General features: G+C 34.3%; 1 long non-coding RNA gene across 6 annotated transcripts in view; it reads right to left on the minus strand.

Moving 5' to 3' along the window:
• Nucleotides 1-122: 122 nt before the first annotated feature.
• Nucleotides 123-22,465, minus strand: part of LOC309654084 — a 75,092-nt gene continuing 52,749 nt past the window's right edge. For 4 of the 6 annotated variants that reach the window (XR_014259815.1, XR_014259816.1, XR_014259817.1 and 1 more), the window contains one exon: nucleotides 123-221. This is a non-coding gene — a long non-coding RNA (uncharacterized lncRNA). Of the gene's footprint in view, nucleotides 222-13,690; nucleotides 15,373-22,465 lie in introns of those variants that run through there. The other 2 variants (XR_014259819.1, XR_014259820.1) reach the window with 1 other exon arrangement.

Genomic DNA, 22,465 nt, shown 5'->3' on the forward strand with positions numbered 1-22,465 from the left:
ATACTCCAATAAAGATCTATTTAAAAATTACGTATGATTTAAGTGAAATTCATTAAGACTAAGTACTTAATGAAAATTAGCAAGGTGTTTCATCTCTCTTCAGAAACAAATATCCATTTTTACCTTTACTTGATATATCTGAAGTAACGTATATAGATTTGCCTTTGAATATTACATTTCTTCCATCTGGTCCACTACTATTTTGGAAAGCTTGGTCCTTTCTGAGTGAGAAACATAAGATTTGAAATGATTAAGGTCCATTTATAACATTACTATTTGCTTAAATTTTATATCATTATCTGTCATTATTGAGTAGAATGCATCACCCCTGAAGGAGGCATATGAGTCTAATGGTAAAAATATAAGGATGAGGCATATATTTAGGTCATGGATAACTCAGCAGGTAATGAAGAACGGAGGAGGCATTTAAAATCCCCTACATTTGAAAATCTTGTAAGCCAAAAGATGATTCTTAAACTACAGAAAATGTTATGTGTTTATCTAATTGCTTGATAGTGTTTCTTGTTTTCTTTCATAAAGATGCATGGTACTGCTATTGGGGAAATTAAATTTACTTAGACCGCATGAAATCGTAAAATAAAACAGTACTAATTATTACTAATACTAATACTATGAGAAGAAGAAGGAGAAGAAGGAGAGGAAGAGGGGAAAATTCAATTGTAATAATTTCCATTTTTAAGTATTTTATGTCCCAAGCTCTCTGCTATGTGGTATATGTGAATTAACTTATTAAATCATCTCACCAGACTTGTGGGTAAGTACTGCACTATATAAGATTCTTTTGCCTGAAAAAAATAGAAAATCCCAATTCAGTAAGAAAAATTTATTACCTCATATAGCAAAGACTCTAAAGGTCAGGCACCCCCAGGGTTGTTTAATTCAATGGCTGAATGATGTCATCAAGAACCCAGCTCTTTTCGTTATTTTCTGACCTGCCCTCCTCAGCACCTTTGTTCTCAGCCTTCCTCCCTTCATGAGAGTAAAATGGTTATGACTCTGTGTGTAAGCATGAGAACGTGTAGTAGAAAATGTGGGTAACTCTTCTTGCGTGAGTTTTCTTTTTTAAAGGGGAAACTTTCCCCAGACTCTTTCCAGCAGACTTCTCCAAATGTAAATGAAGATGAATACAAATTTAACCATGATTAAAATATATTTTTTATCTTTAGGGTAGGATCAAAGTTTCATAATCATCCCTACATCTATCACTGGCAAAGAGAATAAGATTTTAATGATCAGCTTAGAGTACGCAGGATTTAACAGTGAGTCCTATGGGAGAGAATTAAAAACATGAACAAAATAACCAAGTAGGGAGATTGAAAGTGAGGTAGGCAACCACTTATGTCTGCTACAGATATTATCTTTACTTTCTAGATAATCAAACAAGGGATAAAAGAAATGGTGAGATTAACATTATTGGGACAGGAAGTTGCAGAATATGAATTCAATGACACGTTGAAGGGTTGGAGAGATTTAGTAGCTTGTCCCAATAAGACAATGCACAGTAATGTGTTAGAGGAGGAAAAAATAAAAGAAAGACATTTCCCTGGACTTAAGAAGGTGATGCCTGTGCCAGAATTCATATCATTAAGTTATTTTCTGGACCAGACATTTATTTCAGAGATCTAACTAATATTTTTACTGTCTTTTTTTTTTTTTTCTATTTGAGGTAAGAGATTCTAGAGCATATTTGAATGTTGATGTGATGATCCAATACACAGGAAGAGATTAAGGAAACAGAGAAAATCAAGTAACGGCAGGAGAAATTTCTTTCATAAGTCACTAGTAGAGGATAACAAGAATAATTACTGAGAGATTTAAAAGAAAGAAAGCCCTTCCAATGTTTGAGAAGAATGAGAAAACATGGATATACTCAGTAAAGTCTGGAAAATTATTCATAGAAGACAATGCAGCCAGTGTTTTAGTTCACATCCTCATTATTATCCTCAATTTTTAATTTTTCATCTTTATTCACCTCTTTATTCTTCACATGTTTCTCCTCATATACTAACTATTAATTTTCAAGTTCCTTATAAAAATTAAAATACTATTCTGGGGAAAATGCTACTAGAAATCTTTATACACTTACACAAACCTTAGAACTCAAGCACATCATAATGAAAACATAAACTAAGACAAATATATAGTGTTTGAATGGCATCAAATTTTATTGTGTTAAACTGTGTAAAACTTTCCTATAAAAAAATGTAAAGGTTTATATTAAGAAGTCAGACTGCCATTGTACTTTAATCAGGCGCTCATCTAAATGGACATGAGCAAGACTAATTTTGTAGAATTTAGATGCTGAGCTGAACCAAACTTATTATAAAAGAACTGGTGAATCTATCACAGCAAAGGTAAGTAACTATCTTGTAAAGTAAATTCATCTATAATGCAATAAAAAGATGTATTAAATCCAAGGATGAGAGATTTGTTGCTGCCCTTGAATATACATTCAAATAGCTTTAAAAAAATCTGCCTGAAGGCCCCCCCAGGTGTGTGGTTAGACCAGGAGTATAGGGGGGAACTGAAGCCTTAAAGCCCACTTAAAGCCAACAAAAGATCAGAAAGAAAAATTAAGGAAACAATCCTATTTACCATCACATCAAAAGAAATGAAATACCTAAGAACAAACTTACCTAAGGAGACAAAAGAACTGTACTCTGAACACCATAAGATGCTGATTAAAGAAATTAAACATGACACAAACAGTTGGAATGATATACCATGTTCTTGGACTGGAAGAATCAATATTGTTAAAATGATCATATAACCCAAGACAATCCACAGATTCGACGCAATCCCTATCAAATGACCAATGGCATTTTTCACAGAACTAGAACAACAAATTTTTTAATTTGTATGAAAACACAAAGACCCCTATTAGCCACACCAACTTTAAGAAAGAAAAACGGAGCTGGAGGTAACAGACTTCCTGACTTCAGACCATACTACAAAGTTACAGTCATGAAAACAACATGGTACTGGCACAAAACAGAAATATAGATCAATGGAACAGGAAAGAGAGCCCCGAAGTAGACCCAGCCACCTATGGTCAATTAATCTATGACAACAAAGGCAAGAATATGCAGTAGAGAAAAGACAGCCTCTTCAATAAGTGGTGCTGGGAAAACTGGACAGCTACATGTAAAAGAATGAAATTGAACATTCTTTAACATCATATGCAAAAATAATCTTAAAATGAGTTAAAGACCTAAATGTAAGAATGGATACTATAAAACTCCTAGAGGAAAACATAGGCAGAAGACACTTTGACATAAATTGTAGCAAAATCTTTTTGGAACCACCTCCTAGAGCAATGAAAATAGAAACAAAAGTAAACAAATGGGACTTAGTTAAACTGAAAATCTTTTGCACAGCAAAGGAAACCATAAACAAAACGAAAAGAGCCTACAGAATGGGAGAAAATATTTGCAAACGATGTAACCCATGAGGGATTAAACTCTAAAATATACAAACAGCTCACACAGCTCAATATAAAAAGAAAAACTCAATGAAAAAAATTGCAGAAGATCTAAATAGACATTTCTCCCTAGAAGACATAGAGATGGCCAACAGGCACATGAAAAGATGCTCAAATCGCTAATTATTAGAGAAAGGTAAATCAAAACTACAATGAGGAACCACCTCGCACCAGTGAGAATGGCCATAATCAAAAGGTCTACAAACAATAAATGCTGGAGAGGGTGTGGAGAAAAGGGAACCCTCTTACACGGTTGGTGGGAATGTAAAATGGTACAGCCACTATGCAGAACAGTATGGAGGTTCCTTAAACAACTAAAAATAGAACTACCATATGATCCAGCAATCCCACTTCTGGGCACATATCTGGAGAAAACCATAATTCAAAAAGATGCATGCACCCCAGTGTTCACTGCAGCACTATTTACAATAGCCAGGACATGGAAGCAGCCTGAATATCTATCGACAGATGAAGGGACAAAGAAGATGTGGTATATATATATATGTATATATATAAAAATATATAAAATGGAACACTACTCAGACATGAAAAAGATGAAATAATGCCATTTTCAGCAACATGGATGGAACTAGAGTTAATCATACTAAGTGAAGTTAAGTCAGACAGAGAAAGACAAATACCATATGATATCACTAGAGTGTGGAACTTAAAAAAAGAAAAAATGATACACATGAACTGATTTACCAAACAGAAACCAACTCACAGATAAAGAAAACAAACTTATGGTTACCAAAGGGGAAAACAAACTTATGGTTACCAAAGGGGAAATGTGGGGGGCAGGAATAAATTATGAAGTTGGGAGTAACATATACATACTACTATATATAAAATAGATAAACAACAAGGACCTATGTATAGTACAAAGAACGATACTCAATATTTTGTAATAAACTGTATTACAAAAAAAATGTTACTTTGCTACACTTGTAACTCACACAACACTGTAAATTAACTATACTCCAATAAAATAAAAACTGCCTGAAATTAAAAATAGTAATAATACTTTAAAATCATCTGTAGCCATGATTCTTTATGAAATGTAAAAAGTGACCAATATTTTTGTATCATTGTTAATTACATATATATTTTTTGCTCTATTTCTTTGACGTGATTTGGAAACTTCAGACAAGGATATTCATCCCCTCAATGCTTAGTCTAATGTATAGATAGACCTACTATAATCAATCTTTCAGGTAACATAAACATACAGGTCTACTCGTGTATAATTAATTTTCAAAAATAACACTTTCTAAATACAGACATAGAGGAAATATTTACAGGGAATTTTCATTATAAAGAAAAACTCAAATTACAATTTTAAACAGACCACTGAGCAAATCATTTTGAAATACTTGATCAGGTATTTAGAGGTTACTATAACAATAATCAGATCTCCCTCAAATACAGTAGTATGTATGTGTCTATATATCTATACATATATATATATATATATATATATTATATTAAAAAACTTTAAAGTAATTTTTCCCACCCCAGTGGATAGTGTATATGTCCAACCCAGTTAAATCTTACCCTCTTTCAACAAAAATTAAACAAAAAAGTGTTTGTGGTTTCTAACACCTTGTCTTCAAAACAAAACAACAACCAAAACAACAGAAACAAAACAAAAAATAAAAGCAGCGTACCTACTAGTTATGTCAGGGTCATTAAAACCCCAGGGAGTCCAAAACCCCAAGGGGCACGTCTGGATGGAAGCTGCCTCCCTTTGCCGGAAGCTCCAAATTACAAAAATATCAGCTGCAAAAATTTTCCTTGACTGCTGGAAGATTGGAGCATTGTAAATTAGACCACAGAGTTCCAATAAACCTTAACTGGAAAAAAAATGTCTAGCACACTCTAGTGAATCTTGGTCTCTATTTTGATGATTCATCTAGTGAGTCATATTCCTGGAAAGATTCTCTAGGGTCCCACAAAGGCTCACGCTTATTGTCCAAGGCTAGAACTCTTATGCACAGTCACATCCAGTCTCTGTTTTGGGGGTCTGCCACTGTGCCTGGGTGGCTGGTGCTGCAAAGACTCAAAACATAACCACAGAGGAATAATCTAGACAAACCAACAGGTCCTGGAGATATTTCTGGATCTCAAATAAAGATGCCCTCTTGCTTCCTCGTGAGTTCCCCTCTGAGGTCTTTGGAGCCTTTAATGTGAGTGGACTTCATTCTGGACAATCTAGAAAGAGGTTCTAATCATGTTTTTCGTCCAAAGAGAAGATACCAGGTTCATAATCTGTGATAACATCATCCCCTCCTCTCAAGGAGTATCTGCAACAGGATGTAACACTATCTGTTCTAGCTATTGCCACCACTGTTGTAACTTTTCCTGGGGCAAAAAGATCCCTAATCCCTTTAAGCCAGCATCACTGAGAAGGGTCCAGGCCATGGAAAAGTCTGAAAAAGAATGGTAATCCAAAAGATAGTTTGCATTTTCTCCCAGACACAAAAATACTAGTGACTTCTCTACCAATTGATACAGGAATATTTTTTTCCTGTCTTCTAAATATTCCATTATACTTGAATAAATCAAACTCCCTGACTCTTCATTAGGGGCCCAGGGAATAACACCCCGTACTTCCCATTCTATAATAATGGTTTTGACATTTTTATTTCTATCTCTTTTCCATAGTCTACAAGCTTTAAGAGGAAGCACACAATGTACCTTATATTTACCATAATTTCATTGTATAGTACAGTGCCTGACCTGATATAGTATACACAAAAAATACTTCTTAGTTAAATGAATGTATCAAGATTTTCCCATCAGTAAGTTATGCCAACTAGCTAAAAGTTTAGGGTTTTGTCATTCCATACTTCTTCTTTTCCAAAGTGCATGAAGTAGAAATTAGCCCTTTCTAAATATTATTGCATGTCTTTACATAACAAGAAAAATAAATAATAAAAAGCGTAGATTGAATTTTTCTTCACGAAACAACAGTTCTCAGTATATGAAACAACAGGAATGGAATGCACAACTTGCTTTGGGGACCTCACCTGACTCTCCCTCAGATCATCTTGAAAAATGCACTGTGAATTATATCTTATCAGGTTAACTGACTACTCATTTTAGCTCTAAGTAAATGGCCAAACATAGCTGACATTTAACAGAGAACACAGAAGTAAAGACTGCAATCTTTTAAGTAAGTTTCAGACTTATCAAACATAGCATTTTTCTTGCATATTGCTGTCAGGAAAACTATGAGTAACACTTTTTTTTAAAAAAATCATCGTTGCCGTCAAAAACTGAAAAACTTTGTAAGTTAATTGGGAAGTAAATTAAGAATCAGCATGTGAAAAATATAAAATCAAAATATTCATTTCACACAAAACCTCTGTGTCATGATTAATAACACTATTTTATAATAATCATGATTTCTCACAGTTTGATCTTTATAGGTTACCATAAGAATGCAGTTGATTAGTGTTTGCATGTATCTTTCTTGGTTATTACCTCTTAATCTCCTTTCTACACAAACAAAGGCATAAGGATATTAAGAAGAAGGAGAAGGAGAAAGAAGAGAACAGAGAGAAGAGGAAGGAGAAAATGAAGACAGAAAAAATATTACATAAAGGAATAGTTACTTTTCTGTATCAATTTAGTTAGGCCACGGCAACCAGATATTTGGTCAAATATTATTCTAGATGTTTCTGTGAGGGTATTTTTTAGATGAGATTAACATTTAAATCGGTAAACTTTGAGTAAAACGGATTACCCTCTATAATATGGGTGGGCCATAGCTAATTAGCCTCTTAAGGGAATTCTGCCAGCAGACAGCCTTCAGAATCAAACTGTAGCTCTCTCCTTAATTTACTGTCACCTAAGGAAAAGGCCATATGTCTCTCTGCGGAAGAACTGAAGAAATCCTTGTCATATGTACTGACTGCATTGTTGCAAAAAACCCTTTGTTCTAGCTATCTGGCTCTTCACCAATAAATGAGCTATGGATCTTCAAATAGACACAGTTCCAGAAACTGAGTAGAGAATTATGACTTTTTACTGGAGTGACTACGGTTCTCTTTCTGCTCCGCCATGCGTGCCATTTTCTTGCTGTAAGACGTTAACAGCACCCAAGCTGGCTGCCTGTCTCTTTTGCCCTTTGGAACACGATGCTCACTATCTTTACCACCACCTTTAGGTCACATGAACCTTAGCTGCTTTTCTGACATTGGAGGTCACTCCTGTTATTTTGAGATCCATAGATTAACAATTCCAAGTTTGTTACTGCCTCCCTCGTCATCAACTCAGCCTTACGGAAGAGCGCTACCACTTAACCTGTTGTGTTGCCGATGCCGCTCATCAATGCAGTTTGGATGGCCCTGGCGAATGGTATGTATTCTGGCTCCTCCTGAAAACCTCTCCTCTGGTAGGTTTTCTGGACTCACGTAATTTATTCTATCCAGCTTTCTCTCTTCCTGTAGCCTCTTTATTCTGTCATGGCAACTCAGCTATGTCTGTTGCTCAACATGGGACATTTCTTTCTTCATTCTTCTAGAGTGTTGAGATAGCTCTATTTTCTGGGGCCCTTGCCTGAGTGTTAAATCCTCATGTCCTGAGAATTCTTGCTTATGCAGTCTTATATTCTGGCCTACTCAGCAAGTACCCCCAAAGTGCAATCCCTGGGTCATTCCTTGAACTCCTGCTAATATAAGCTAATTCTTATATCTCCTCTATAAGTGTGTATGCTCTTTCTTATCAACACATTCCAGTTGGATTAGGTTGCAATTTAATGTTAATTCCCAGCCTGTGACCCACGGGAGAAGAAATGAATCTCTCGAGGAAAGGTGTTCACCTGTTGCCCTTGTGAGAGAGGCTACTACAGTGTTCTCTGTCAGGCATAAACTGTTAGCTTTCACTAGGAAGGACTTGGTGAGTCACCTCTGTGAACTCTGAGGATTCCAGGGCTCCAGCACAGACAACTTCTTCAGGATCATCTGTCTAGAGAGTCTATCCAGATGTCCCCGTCCCCCAATTCAGCATCCTAGATTTTACCAACAATGGCCCTAGTTTCTTATAATCTCTCTGCTGGACATCAATACAGGTCATCAAAAACCAGTCAACTCCTCATTCCTTAAAGGCAGTATTGTCCCCCAAATCTTTCAAAAGCCTGAATCACTGTAAGTGTAATGGCAGTCCTCTTCACTGGACCATTTTCTCCAGTCACCACAAGTGAAATCATGAGCATTTGGGACTCCATCTTATACTGGAGACAATCCATAGCCCACTTACCACACAAAATGACATTTCCCTAGCTTGCCAGGCAGTAAGTAACCCAAGAATAATCTACCACCTTTTTCTTGAACCATTTCCTGCTACCTAAGTCAGTTAAGCTCTTCTAAAGGGAATTAAATGTGGTTTTATTGAGGAGATACCTGCAAAAGATAAAGGCGAAGAGGCAGGAGCAGGCAAGGAGAGGCTCCAGTCTTTCATGCAGGGATGTAACCCTTAAAATGAGACAGAGAAATAAGGGGAGTTGGGCAGGATGTGGCTCAGACTGTAGTTTAGATTTGAGGAAGCTTTGGCCAGGTCCATGGGAAATCTCAAACCATGCTTTTTAGAGTCAGGCGTGTCTTGGCTCTGCTGTATCTACCATCCTCAGTCATTGATTGGTGGGCAGTCTGGGAAGCACATCCTAGACATGGGTATGGTAATGCTTCCAGAAGTGTGAACCCACAGCAAGAGACCTGAGAATTTTCATGACCATGATATTGTTGAAACACTAATAAATATCCTTTCGGAGTATTATTTAAAACATGTAATTCTGAGGAATATATATAGCTCTTCCCATAGAATTGTGAGCAAGATCTAGAAACAGTAAATAGAATGACATAAAGGAAACAGTGAAATCATCAGCAATGCCACCAAAACCGTAGTTTTGGAGTTTGAAATTTGGTTATTTATTATAAATGAATATTTTAATTCTAGATTTTCTGCTGAACTTAACAAAATTCTTGAAAAACCACTGTTTGCTATGAAGAATAATTTGTACATTATAATTTTTTATATACATAAATTAGTAAAATTTAATTTCTAAAAATTTTTATATTTTTCTAGAAATTTTTAGTTTCTAAAATTTAATTTCTAAAATTAAATTTTAGAAATTAGTTTATAATTGTGTTATCACTGACCTGAATTTAGTTAGTCTGAGTCCCACATTTCTGTATAGATACAATGTGTAGCTTTTTGACATATTAGGTTAACAAAGTAATACTAACAATATCATATGGTTATTGTTTCAAATTTGGAAAATATTGAAACAGTTTACTATTAGCTATCCCTCTGTTATTTTTATATATTCTTGCACAATGAAAGCTGATAACTCTACTGATCTACCATGACAGGATCTTGAAGGAAAAAAGACACAAAACATAAGCTACAAATTTCAATACTAGGGGATGACAGTTGTCATCTCTCTCCATGGGAAAGCTATGGAATTCAAACATTCCTAGACTTAGGAAACAAAACAAAGTTAAATAGATTTCTTTCATTTCACTTTTATGTGCCAGTCATCTTACGTTAACTAAAAATAATTTAGTCCTATAAGATCTACATTCTGTAAATGTTCAAATCACGCACTTAAATTCTAGGTAACAGAATTTAAATAATTATAGTAGTCTTTAACAAAAGCCTTTTCTATGGAGGATGGAGTAGAGGCTGCGTGACATACATATCCTTTCAATTAAATAAATATAGTTTATAAAAGAAAACATAGCATTATTGTTCAGCTATAGAACTGCATATATTCCTTTTTTTTCTTTCTTTTTCAGTTTTATTGAGGCATAATTGACAATAGGTACAAATTTCAGTTATAAGATTAAAAAGTTCTGGGGCTCCAAGGTACAGCATGGTAATTATAGTTAATAATACTGTATTGTATACTTCAAATTTGCTGAGAGAAGATCTCAAGCATTCTCATCACAAACAAAGAGTTACTATACCTATTCTTTTAAAAGTAGTACAAACAAATCTATTCTTGGTTTTTTTGTGTGTGTTTTCTCTTATTACAGTCAGTATTTATATTTTATCCAATACTTGCTCGTCTCTTTTGTGAAGTAGGATTATATCTCCTTATCTATTGCAATTTGAAAACATGTTCTTTGAGGTAGGGCCTTGGGCATGTGACTTGCTTTGACCAAAGAGCTTTGAGTAGGCATGCCATGGGACAATTCTGAACTAAAGGTTTAACTTATTGCAAATTTTGCCAGCTTTCATGCTCTTTTCCTCTACAAAAAGAATGATACATCTCAAGTAGGGGATCACTTTAACTTCTATCCTGGAAGGTCAAAACAGTAGAAAATGCTACAACAGGTAGTACACAACCTTGGCATATAATGAGAACAATGTATGGATGTTTCTTGTAAGATATGGGATTTGGGGGGAATTACTTGCTACTGTAGAAAAATTCACTAACATATACTCTTTACCTTTTCATAATTTTTCTGAGAATTTTGCCTATTTTTCTATTTTTTTTGAATTGTGAAGTTGAGATTTTATGATTCACAGCTACTTTGCTTATGTCTGCCACCAAATATTGCATATTTTAATAACCAAATTTCAAATGATTAAAATGAAAAAGAATTGCAAAATTACATTTTTTTTTTTTTTTTTTTTTTACCAAATTGAATGCTACATACCATAAGGTAATTCCAAATTTGGAAAGAAATATGTCCTTTCTATTGATAAATTTATAAACTAATCTGAGATTCTAAGGACACACTTTTAGAATACATTACAATACACGCTAGATGAACAAAACATACAAATAAGTACAAACTAACACATTTCTTTGGAAGAGTGTACATTAAAAATTAAGTGCTGCTTTAAAATCCGATTGTATGAGTTCTAAAAAGTTGAAAATATTTCATTAGCTTATGTTTGAATTAGTGATTTTTTTAATGATAAGTGGTGTTTTATTTTACAGGAAAAATTTTTAAAATATCAGAATTTATATTGCTTCAAATAAATATGTAGATCTTTTTATATATGGTAATCACACTAATACTAATCCTAATCACTCCTAATATTATCTAACATATTTTGTTTGCTAGTAGGCAGTTGGCCACATACAAAGATAATTAAATGGGTTTGGTACTATATCTGGCAGAACAGACACTTTGATAAAATATTCTGCTTTTGAACACTAAGTCCTAAATAGTACATAATGTTGCCTTATTGCAAATCTGGTAAGAAATAAAAGGTGAGCTAAAACATGTGGTGTTAATTTTGAAGAAAATGCAAATATCAATATTATAAGTGGCAATGAAGATGAGGTGGGAGAGAAAAACTAGTCTATATTAGGAACCATAAATCAGTGAACAGAGATGAGTAGAACACTTTAGTTATAAAGAAGCAACTTCAAATTCAAACTAGGGCAAAAACAACATCCTTACTTAGTTTTTTCCAAGCTTTCACAAAGTAAATTCAAGCAAATGTAAGTTCTCCAGTGAAAGTCAGCAACACAGAGAGAAACAACACAAAAGAAGTGATAGCAGAAAAAGAAATAAAAAATGAAATTATTATTATAGAATTGAGAGTAATAATTATGGATTTTCAGAAAGATAAAATATAATTAAAATATTGCTCAAAGAATAAGATACAATCAAAAATAATCCAGGAGATTTTAAAAATAAGACAATATTTAAGTTGTTTAAATAACTCAGGTGAATGATAGCTGAATAGAGAGTAGTTAAACTGGAAGATATATCTGAAAAATTACTGAATGCCAAGTAGATAAAGAAAATAGGGAAGAAAGTTTAGAAATGGAATAAAAGGAAAAGAGGGCAAAGTGAGGTCCAAAATATCTAGTTCAAACTACAGAAGGAGGGAATGTAGAAAATATAGAAGTGAGCAACAATATGTGAAGTGAAAGTGGCTAAGAAGTGTCTAGAATTGGTGAAAGATATCTATAAAACAGGTTACACACTTGCAGCAAAAGAACATATGAGTGGAAATATATTTTAAAAATTAAACCTATAATTATCACAGAGAACAGATGAAATATATTTTGCAGTCCTGAGAGGAAATAACGATTAACCTAGAGTTATGTACCAATGAATCAGTAATCAGTTTTCTCAAGAAAGAAAAAACAAAGGCAAAGGAGAAAGAGAGTCAGGGAGATCAAAAAAGAGAGAGTACAAAAATACAAATATCTCCACAATGCTCGGGAAGTCCTAAAGGACAGAATCCAGAAAGAAGAAGGAAATGAACTCAGAAGGAATTCTGGAGATGTGAGAATAAATAGTAAGCAAAAGAGTAGGTAGTATGTAATAAATATTAGTAAATATTTATATTGAAATAAAAATAAAATCACCAGTAATAGCACAGATGATAATTTGTGGGGTTAAAAAAAGGGTAGAATTAAAATACTGGATCAGAGTGATCTACAATGCAATGTGGAGATTATTGGATTTATTGAATAATGAAGCTCTGATAAAATGAAAAATAAGGTAATTTTTATTAAATGGAAATAAAATCATATTTAAAAATTTGTAGTTGGAAAAAAGAATAAGAATTCAAACCCACAAAAATAGCTAAATACACTTTCTTAAAATTAAGGAAGTACAATGAAAAAGTTAGCTAAATATAGAAGAAATAAAAGTGTAAAATAGCCACCTTTTTATATGTACAAAGATAAAAATGAAACAGTAGTTGTAAGAAGACAAAATAGGAAAGGAATTGTTGAGTTCTGCCCTTGCTTCCTCTCCATTATTGTTTAAAACCACAGACCTCGCCCCCAACTCAGAACATAGCCCAGGTATACTAGAAGTGAGACAAATATGTGTGGACAAAGTGATAACTAGCAGTCACCCTTATAGTCCAATTATGGTCAACTGCCATTTAGTAAGTTTCACCTCATAAACTGTCTAACTTTGGGGTGCAGGGAGAAATTCTGAATTTAAGTTGTTTTATGAATTGAGATCTAATTAACTGTGATTTCCTCTTCAATTTTATGTATCTTCCACCCAAAGACTCATCTACTTTACTACAGACAGCTTTCTGGGGATGCTATGAACAGTACGATAGCTTTCCTTCCTGTATGTTGTTGACAGAGCAGTGTCTAACACAGTATTCTAGATTATCTATTTCATCAGCTGTAGCAACATTAGAATTAGTCAGCCAATAATTATAAATTAGCAAATAATCAGCTTTAGAATACATAATTGGAGAGGTAGAGCACACAATAAGTTGTCTGTATAGCAAACAGAGTTAAGATATAAGTGAATAAGAACACAAGATTGAGGAAACCACCCAGAATGAAGCACAGAAGAACAAACCAGGAAACTCAAAAGAAGTAAAATTTAAGACAGACAAGAAAATATTTGAAGAAAAGATGGGGATTAATTACATAATTTTTTAAAAGTAGCTGTTAGAATTAAAGGGCCCATAGACAATTAAAAAAAAAAAATCTAAGGAACAACCCACACAAAGGAATGTTATAAAGAAAACAAAATAAACAAAACAAAAACAAAAAAGAACACTAAAATTTTCTGTGGAGAATAAATGGATCACTTATGACAAATAAAAATTCTACCAACATTAGCTTTATGGTGAGTATAATTTGATTCAAACCCACAATAATATCGAAAAAGATGAAAATGTAATAACAGATTTAACAAATATGTATAAATATGTACACTGCAAATTACAAAACCATCCTGAGAAAAAATTAACAGGACCCAAATAAATGGAGACATGTACTGTGTTCATAGATTGGAAGACTCAGCATAGTAAGACTTCAATTCTCCCCAAGTGGATCTATAAACTCCTTGCATTTTCTATTTAAACACCACCCACTTTATGTGTGTGTGTGTACATGTGCACGCGCGCACACACACACACACACACACACACACACACATATATGTGATTCTAAAATTTATTTGACGATGCAAGGGACCTTGAATAGTTAATAACATTTTCATTAGGAAAAACCCAGTAGAAGAACTTATATTACCAAATTGCTATTTAATAAAAATCTCCATTAATCAAGATGGTGATTTTGTTAGGGGTAGGGGGATGGGGTGTATTAGGATGAACATAAAGGTACACAGAGAGGAACAGAGAGGCCAAAACAGATCCACATATATCTGGTCAACTTGTTTTCAACAAATGCTACCATACAATATAATTGGGAATGATTAGTCTTCTAAAAGAATATTGCCTTAACAACTTGATGGGAAAACACTAAACCTCAACCCAATAATCACACCATAAAACAAACAAATAAAACTCAAAATGGATTATAATGTGAATGTAAAAGCTAAAACTTATAAAACCCCTATAAGAAAAGATACAAGAAACTGAGAAAATCCTTGTGACTCTGGTTTGGACAATGTTTCTTATCACTGAGTCGGTTACTCTTCAAGCCCCACAGTTACTGCATATGTCAACAGGTCATTTGCCAAATGTACTGATCTCAATTAATAATAGTTGAGAATGATAATAATCATGACTCCACAGATGCCAGGGGTTAACTAAGACCAACTTGTTGCCATCAGGACCATGAGTAATGTAGTTCCAAAATTCCACCCTGAGGGTTTGGTTTTAAGAACACTCCTGGAACCAACTGTCTTGGCCTATATGCCCCCCAACAAGCAGAAATCACAGTAGAAGTTTATATACTACCATTCTATTAGGAACTATAATTCCAGGGAATAGAGGTAAGGTGAAAAAAAGCCAGTGAGGCAAGGGAAGTAGGAGAGCCAAAAGAAAAGCAAAGAATTAATTTGCTTGTCTCCAATTCTCATTTATCAAGAGTTCACCGCATGGTTAATAACTCACCTATAGTTTTGGTTGTGCAGTTATGGGTGGATCCCAGGGGATCTCGCATCTCAAATCTACAGAGAAGCACCAGTGAGAGAGCCAAATGCGGGGGGGTTATGAACATAAGGCAGAAGCATTTTGTATTTTACCAGTTGAAGCCAGTTAGAGTTCAAGCTGAGACTGCACCAGTGAGAGCTCAAGAACTTAAATTGTAGTGTAAGGAATGACTGATACAGTTAGACAGGAAACATTCTATATCACAGTATTGTTACTTCAGTCACCCACTTTATTTACTCAAAGTCAATCCAGTTATTAAATTTCTTGTGTCATTCTTGGTGATATTTTATGCAAGTGTGATTTTATAATGTACTGTCCACTTTATGTATGTATACATGTCTTAATATGTTTACATATATGTATATATGTATATGTGTACTCTGTGCATGTGTGTACACACATACATATTTTACAATCAACCTAATGTTTTATAAATAAAAATACAAATTTTGTCAATAGGCTTACATTTTTTACAACTAAAGCAAAAAAATTACAAATGCATAAAAGTCCATAATAATATTAATATTTTCTAGCATTCTAAGATGATTGTGCCATTTACATATTTATTCATATTTTTTTCATTCTTTATATGTCACCAATGTCCATACCATACTAATATATTTAGTTCATAATCATAATATGCTCTTCAATTTCATAAATAGTTGTGTTTAGTTATAATTGAATTGAATTCAGGCAATAGTTTACATTTCTTATCTATGTGAAACCATACTCTGTATATTTCAAATGTCTACTGAAAGAAAGGCATATCTGGAATCATACAAATTGAATAAAATATTTTGGCGTTTCACATAATTTTAAAATGCAAAACATAGTATATAAATATTTATAACGGAGAACAAACTGTTTTAACAAAATTTGTGAATATAAGGTGAGATCATTAGCAGTTAATGTTCACCGTCTTCCTCAAATGAGACAGACATATACTATACATACATATTTCCTATGTTTTCCGGACATAAGGATATGCTCCCCAAATTAGTATTGTTTTTCTATTTGGACAACCATCATGAAAATATTTCTCATAGCTTTCTTAAATATAAAGAGATTTCTTCCACCATTTTTCTTTATCCTTTGTTAAAGTTTTAACTTACTAATATATCTGTATTAACAAAAAATAGAAAAGCATCAGACATAAATCACCGAGATTTGCTTCTAAAATGTGTGTCCCTTACTTGACATTTAAGATAAATGTCTTCTAGCTTTTGAATATTTTATAGAAGCTGTTACTGAAAAGTCTAATTCTGAACCTAAATATATGGCTTTGATTCAAACTAAGATAATCATTTCCTTTTGAACTATGAGGCTATCTGAGAATATTGACCTTAAATCTAATTGATTAAATAACTTCTAAGAGCTTTATCTTGATTCTATAGAAATAAATATTCCAAATAAAATTATAAATGATTAATGTTAGAAAGTGGATTGTGTAAAGAAAGATTATTTATGCCCAATATTTTTATACCAAATATTTAGCTGGCTTTCTTTATTTTTCAGTTTCCTCATATTATGGTAAAACCCCCCCAAATTTATATTGACATATAGTAAAATAAAGCAATATTTTTTCTTGAACAGTACTTATTTTTTAAAAACTCACTATGTCAAACAGTAAACTAGTTATGCTCTCTAGTTTTTATTACTTCATCTTCATAACAATACTCCAAAATAATTTTTTTTTGTCTTTTTTTTTTTAACATCTTTATTGGAGTATAATCGCTTTACAATGGTGTATTAGTTTCTGCTTTATAACAAAGTGAATCAGTTATAAATATACATATGTTCCCATATCTCTTCCCTCTTGCATCTCCCTCCCTCCCACCCTCCCTATCCCACCCCTCTAGGTGGTCACGAAGCACAGAGCTGATCTCCCTGTGCTATGAGGTTGCTTCCCACTAGCTATCTATTTTACGTTTGGTAGTGTATATATGTCCATGCCACTCTCTCACTTTGTCACATCTTACCCTTCCCCCTCTCCATATCCTCAAGTCCATTCTCTAGTAGGTCTGTGTCTTTATTCCCGTCTTGCCACTAGGTTCTTCATGACCTTTAATATTATCCATTAAAAAAATATTTGAGGATAATTTACCAAATATCTCATTGCCAGAAACTGGAAAAATGACATTCAAAACCACTGTTTTTTTTCCACTAAGTTATCCTGGTTACCTCTTAATTACTTTAAATGAGTTAAGTACTACTTTAAATTATTTAAGTTCTTTAAGGAACTTTATACTTTTATGTTCCTGTTTGCATTTCTGCAAGTTCTTCATTACTCCATTCAACAAATGTATGTTAAAGTTGATGAAAATATTGACATTTGAACATTTTTTACCTTAAAAATGACAATTTAATATGATTTTCCTAGTATTTGCTGAGTATTTCCTCTATGGAGGGGATATAGCACTTCATTATTTATGCTCTGTGTACAAATACTACAAAACTTATTGGAGCAAAACAACATTTTTCTCACATTTTCTGAGAGTCAAGGGTCTTAGCATGGCTTACCCAGGTCCTCTACTTCAGAATCTCACACAGGCTACAATCAGAATGTCAACCAGGTAACCATAAGTTTCTTTTCTACATCTGTACATCTGTGACTCTACTTCTGTTGTGTAAATAAGTTCATTTGTACCATTTTTTTAGATTCCACATATAAGCGATATCATATGATATTGTCTTTCTGTGTCTGACTTACTTCACTCAATATGACAATCTCTAGGTCCATCCATGTTTCTGCAAATGTCATTATTTTGTTCTTTTTTATGGCTGAGTAATATTCCATTGTATATATGTACCACATCTTCCTTACCCATTCCTCTGTTGATGGACATTTATGTTGCTTCAATGTCCTGGCTATTGTAAATAGTGCTGCAATGAACATTGGGGTGCATGTATCTTTTTGAATTATGGTTTTCTCTGGGTATATGCCCAGGAGTGGGATTGCTGGGTCACATGGTAGTTCTTTTTTTGTTTTTTTAAGGAAAATCCATACTGTTCTCCATAGTGGCTGTACCAACTTACATTCCCACCAGCACTGTAGGAGGGTTCCCTTTTCACCACACCCTCTCCAGCATTTATTGTCTGTAGATTTTTTGATGATGGCCATTCTGACCACTGTGAGGTGATACCTCATGATAGCTTTGATTGCGAGATTGGGACTGACATATACACACTACTATATATAAAAGAGATAACTAATAAGAACCTGCTATATAGCACAGGGAACTCTACTCGATACTCTATAATGGCCTATATGAGAAAAGAATCTAAAAAAGAGTGGATATATGTATATGTATAACTGATTCACTTTGCTGTACACCTGAAACTAACACAGCATTGTAAATCAACTATACTCCAATAAAAAATTTTTTTAAATGTCAGCCAGGTCTTTGGTCTCTTTTGATGACTTCACTAGGAAAGGATCCAATTTTAAGCACATTCATGTGATTCAGGATTCAGTCCCTCAACGGTTGTTGAACAAAACTCTCAGTTTCTTATTAGTGATTGGCTAGAGTCCATCCTCAGTTCCTTGCCATATGGGTCCCTCCAGTTTGCTCTACTAGAGCAAGTACCCAAGAAGAACCAGAGAGAGAAAGAAACAGAAAGACAGAGAGAGAGAGCAATGTGGAAATCAACTGTCTTTTGCAACCTAATCTCAGAAGTAACATCCCATAACTCTTGTTACACTCTATTCATTACAAGCAAGTCACTAGGCCCAGTTTGCACTAATGAGAAGGGATTATACAGGACATGGAAACAAAGAGGTGGGTATCAGTGGGAGCCATCTTAGAATTCTGCCTACTATGAGCCCTGAATTACAGTGTTTGTTTTCATGGAGTTTGCATTTTACTGCTGGAGGAGAGGCATCAAAGAAATATATATATACATACATGCACACACACAAACACACAAGAACAATATACCAAGTGACCATACAGGCAATTTAAGAAATGGAGATCAAAAGCAAAATGGTATTTGACATAGGATATTGAGAAAAAATGTGAAGAAGTGAACCAGACATATTCTAGGAGAATAGCCCAGCAGAGAGAATAGCAAGTACTAAGTGCATGAGATAAATGCAAGTTTGGTATTCAAGGGAAATAAAGAAGCCCCTCCTGGCTGGGGCAGGATAAGGTAGGGAAATATGAAAAGAAATAGCTGGCTGTTCATGTAGGGCTTTTAGTCTGTGGAATGAATGACTTGGCTGCTCCTCTGAGTGAGATATGAACCATTTAGAGTGTTTGTTGCAGAGGAATAACACAACCTAACCTACAGCTTTTAAGGCCCATTTTGAATTCTGTATGAAGAATAAAGGGTAAAATTGGTAAAACATGGGGAGACAGTATAGGAAATTGTCTTGGTAATCCAGGCAAAGTTATTATGATTACTTGGGTCAAATTGCTAGCTGTGATTATAGTGACAGGTGGAGAGCCTCTGAATGAATTTAAACATAGATCCAGCAGCCTTTCCTGGCATATTTTCTATTAAGTATGAGAGAGAAAGAGATCAAGGATGACTCCAAATATTTTTGCCTGAACATGAGAAAATGTGGAAATACCATTTAGAAAGTTGGGTAGTTGTGGAAAGATCAAGTTGCTTCAAGCCCAATACATTTGAAATAATCATTAGATATACAAATATAGATGTTGAGGAGACATTTCTATATAAGTCTTAAATGTAAGGGGAAGAAGGTTTGGAGATATAAATTCGTGAATCATCAGAATAGAGATTGTGTTTAAAACCATGGGACTAAATGAGATTAGTTGAAGAGCAAGTAAAGACAAGGAAGAGAAGAGGTCTGAGAACTGCAACCGGGAAGGTCTCAGATATGTAGAGATTGCAATGATGAAAGTTATTCAGTGATGGATTATGTGAATTCATGAAGAGTGGAGGAAACAACAGAGTGTTACAGAAAGTTTCTACTCAAGGGTTCAGAGAGATGAGAACTAAAATTTCATCATTGTTTCTGGCAAAATGAAAGCCACTAGTGACTTTGACAAGAACCTGATCTGAAGAAAGGTGAGGGCGAAAGAGTAGGGATGACTCGTTGTGGATTGGGTCAAATAGAAAATTAGAGAAGAAATGGAGACAGGGAGTGTGTAAACTTTTCAGCTGCAGTAAAGAGTTGCATAGAAATGATGCAGTAAGGATGTGGAATCAAGACAGCAATTTTATAATTAGGGGTTTAGGATTTTGTGGCAGGAAATAGAAACACTACACAATGATTTTAAGACTAAAGAGACATGTAATTAGATATTGAAACAACAACATCAATCTAGTAGAAGACATCAGCTCTTGCCGAGCAGAGCTTCCCCGGGGTGGAGCTCTCCCAGGGCTACAGTAACACTTTGTATTCACCTTGCCTCCTCAGCTCAAGTGACATAACTAATGCTGGGCGCATCAACATCCCTTCTGTGATCCCTTACCCCTGCCCACACCTCTGTTATTAATCCATTTACAGTTGTTCATTTGAAATATTTGGGGTGAATTTTCTTCCCAGACAGTCCCCTCCCTAAATGCAGGGAATCCTTCCCAGACAGTCCCCTCCCTAAATGCAGGGAATCCTAAGTCCTACATTGGAACTACTGACTTCAAGGTAGCTGGTATTTAACGATTACGAAGCAACCACCACTCTTGCAATCACCACGTAACAGCAATGAAGCTAGTCTCCAGACTAAGCTAATGACGTGGTGGACACTTTGCTGTCAAATCCCTCCAATTTTTCTATGACTGTGCTTGCCTGACAGTAAAAGAGCTAGAAGACACACTCTTATCCCAGTGCTGCTTCCAAATCTCTCATGATGCAGCAAGGTGGTAGAACCTACCTGATATCCAAAACACTCATTACAAGGGCTCTGGGAAATAAAATGTTTAGTATCTCAGCCTCTCTAGTTTTGGAATTTACACTAGAAGGAGGTAAAGATTGATTCTGAGTGCTACCTCAGTCATTTACCATATGCACTGCAATATTTCATGGAGTTTCTAGGATAATTATTGTATAGAAAGGGAAGAAATGAAGAGTGAAGAGACAACTGCAGGAGAAAAGCCCTTTGGAAGGAATGGGACCAGTGCTCAAGTAAATATTCCGTGTATTATTATTATTACACCCAGTCATAGCTAGGAATACCATCAGATGCAAATTTAATGGGGATGGTAGCTTACATTATGGCCTCTGTATCTTCAAGTTTTCAAACAAGTCAGGACTACATGAAGTGAAAAAATAAAAGTTGGATGAAAGTTTGAATATATCTATAAATGTTCCTCTTTGTCAATTAAGATATTTAGCTTTAAATTTGATTAAAGTTGCTCTTCTTTGCAGTCATCTTTATCTACTGCATCTTTTTCCAGTTCTCTAAATATTTTGCCATTCTATATTTCCACATGTAACCATTAAAGTGTTTCATAGAAAATAAATTGCAGATCATGTTTGTAAGTTTTAAAAGTTATTTTTTGGTTTTGTTTATATTTGTTTGTTAATTATAGAACCTTCACCTATATTGTTGGGTATGTGAGTTAAGCACATTTATTATTGTGTTAAGTATTATAATGAGGGTGTATCTGCCATTTTATTTCATGGTTCTCTTTATTATCTTTTTTAAAAAATAGTATTTATTGTCTTATTTTCTGGCTTAGATACATTGATATTTTTAAAATGTAAAATGCATTTAGCTGAAAATTTTAAAAAATCTCTGCTACAGTGGCATAAACAGAGAGGAATTTATGTTCATCATGTAATAGTAAAACTGAAGGGAAGAATACAGAATAGTTCAGTGATAATAGCAGAACCCAGACACTTGCCATATTTTAATTATGTCGTACTTGTGAGTACATCTCACAAGTCCAACTCTTTGTTGCTCCCTAGTCTTAATATGACTGGCGAAATTTTCCCAATTTGCCTACATTTCAGGTGAAAACAGAACATTTGAATCAGGCAGGGGTTACTCTATTAGCAAAGTAAGGATCTTTCTGGATAAACCTCACCTTTCAACTCAATGGTCAGACATGTTTTCCAGCTACCCCCTCTCCCCCTCCCACCCAGGTAGGTAAGTCTGCATAGGCAAGCATTTTTAGTCATCTATATTCTATAAAATGGTA

Source organism: Balaenoptera physalus (genome assembly GCF_965194825.1).
Source record: "Balaenoptera physalus genome assembly, contig: HAP1_SCAFFOLD_1923, whole genome shotgun sequence".
Lineage (NCBI taxonomy): Eukaryota > Metazoa > Chordata > Mammalia > Artiodactyla > Balaenopteridae > Balaenoptera > Balaenoptera physalus.